Raw genomic sequence first — 2,944 nt, forward strand, 5'->3', positions numbered from 1 at the left:
GATTTACGCGCAACTATTATCTACGATATCATTTACTTTCGGCACGTGTGACGCCTCTGCGATAGGTTTCGTTTTCAAATTGCCGTGTGATATTTAATCGATCCCGTGTTTCGGCCGATTGATATAGCTATTGAAAGGGGTTGCAAATGGGCCGCAGATATTTAGCGGAATACGTCGAATTGTGGAAATGCGTGGACGAAACGATTGTTTCGAACGATTCGCGAATGTTTTGCGCCGACTTTCTTCTTTTCCCCTATCGATGGAAGAATAAACGGCGGGTAATTCCGGCCGGGGATAAAAGCTGTCGCAAGAGTCGTGTCTGCCGAGATACGTTTCGCTCTGATAATTCCGGATTGGTCGATATCAAGTGTGTATATACGTCGATATACTTTTGAACGATGAATGCTATGCGATACGTAATACTCGAACACATATGAACGCGCCGCTAGTCATCGCGTAAATAACGCGGCGCAACGTGAACAGAGCTCGCGTGCGTTACGTAAAGGCACGCACCTGTGTGCAGAGGCTGGTGAAGAGGCGTCCGCGAAACTTGCGCATAGGTGTTTGCTCTTCCACGTGAGCGTGTTCGTGCCCGCTCTTCGAGATGCACACTCGCGCGTGCATCGCGTTTCCGCGTACTCCGCGATTAAACCGTGGGTTAAACCGCGTGGACAATGATTGGAGCAGGAAAAGAATGTATCATCGACGAAAATAGTTACCCATACAACTGTTTGATATTTCCTTGCGACGTATATTATTCTTCTTACATTCATCGAGCGATTACACATTTCGTGGGAATACCTTGTAACAGCTATAATTTTCGTATTACGTAATTAACTTTTGATTTTTTGCGTTTTATTTGCATGTTTTTGTTTGTAATAAAAAAAAAGTATAAATTAACAATATCACGAACCGAATCGAGATAAGTCTAAATCAATAATTGGACAGGTTTCAATTACATAATTGAAAACCTGTACTTAAGTGTAAGAAAATCTTTAATTTGGAATTAAAAATTAAATAATATCGACGTAAGAAATTTCTTCAAATTAAATCGATACTCATTATTAAATCGTAGACTTTTCTCTCTTTAAATTATCGTATTAGCCGTAACGTAAATATTGTTTAACGATTCGACGAAATGAAACGATCGAGATATCGAAAAATAGAATCTTTCGTTCGTTACGAACAAGTGCGTAGAACCGTAAGGTAAGAACTCTGTGCGTGCACGTAGACTCGGCGAACGGAAGGCAAGACGGTGCAAGTGTGGTAGTGGGGCAGCACGGCGGATGGCGGCGGGTGGCGATGTTGGCGGCGTTAGAGAGCGGCGTGGGGCAGGTCCGGAGCGGTCGATACCACCGTCTGTGCGCGCCTCCTTCCACAGACTTCCACTTCCCTTCCGTTACGCCACCTAGGTCCGGGTCCGGCTGGCGTCATCAGCCTCCCAGCCTCCGACGATTCCCTATCTTAAATGTAAGACATCGAGCGAGTTTCGCGTGCACAGCTTTCGACGCCCTGCAACGCTCTCTTTGCGCAGAGGGTGGAGATGAATTCGAAATCGAATAGGATTCGTTAAGGATTTGGAGGATAGAGGCAGTTGTTAATTAGTGTCGTCTCTTTCTTAATTTTTTTTTCTGTTTTTCGAAACGATATAAAGGAGTTTAATAGAAATACTTGAAATTCTATGCATCTTTTTTTTCTTTTTTTTTTTTCTTTATAGAGGAAAGCTTGATCTTGTTTGGGTGGGAAGTTTTTGCTTTGAAAATATAATAAGATTCTCGAATCTTTTCACGTTTTCGGCTGATACCGGTTTAACTTTCCTCTAGGAGTATTTCTTCTCTTAAGCTTATTCTCGTGAAAATTCGCGGATATTGCGTTTCTTGAAAATTCGCTTTTCTTGGCCAGCTGCTTAGCACCCTGCATTATCGCTCTACTCCCTTGCTGAATAATAAAAGCGTTTCTAGACGGCTCGTCCATCAACGAGCCAGCTAGTACCTACTGATACCGTTACACCGATACATGCCACCACCTCGCAGGCTTTCGATCTTTTCTTTTCGATCTCTTCGAGTTCGATCATCGAACGCTTACTACCTGCGTGATTTCGACCCCCCTCGCGTCGAGGGGCGAATCCACGAGACGATTTACCGGGCCGAGGATGGAGGATTCCGCTCTTGGTTTTTTTTCAATTTCTCATGATTCGACAAGCAGGCCGAGAAACGCACGAGATACGCGTGTCGAAACACTCGAACGCACTTGAGCGGATCGGCCGATCACGAGGAGCGCAACCAATCGATTTCTTCATGCGGTTCTCGCCGACGTGCAACATGCAGTTTCTTTACCCGACGGCCTCGAAACGTGTTGAGCGATCCTTCGATTTTTCTTTACGCCGATCCTTAAGTTTCCATTAGAAAATGGTAATCAATTTTCGATGATCATTTCACGGAACGTATCTCAACGTATCGGAATCTCGACAAGAATAATGGTAAATTAAAGAGTAATCAACGAATCTCAGTCATCTTTTTTAACGATATCTCTTTTCGTGTTATTTTTAGTTGATTAAAACAAATCCAAAATAGAAATAAAGAAAGAAATTATTCAAATAAATTTTTTGAAATATCTTTTCGATTCGATCGACCGTTAATCACACTTATACAAATTGCAAATTAAGGATCAATCTCTCGAAATCATCCACCCCCTTTATCTCCAACTATAATGTCTCTATCGAGAACAGTCTGTATCGAGCTCCTCGAGTTCAGCAGCGGTAAATCGTTCTCGCGTTTCCCGTAAATATTCCTGTTCGTTTTAGGAGCGTGGTGTTCTTGAACCCTCTATCCACCCATAGAATGCACAATCGCGGTCCGCCTATGCACGATGAAGAGCGGGCAGGTCTTGCTTTCCATTCCCTGGAACGTGATCCTGCGTGCATTTCTATTGGCTAACCAATATA

This window comes from Apis dorsata, unplaced genomic scaffold, assembly GCF_000469605.1.
Source record: "Apis dorsata unplaced genomic scaffold, Apis dorsata 1.3 scaffold_194, whole genome shotgun sequence".
Classification (NCBI taxonomy): Eukaryota; Metazoa; Arthropoda; class Insecta; order Hymenoptera; family Apidae; genus Apis; species Apis dorsata.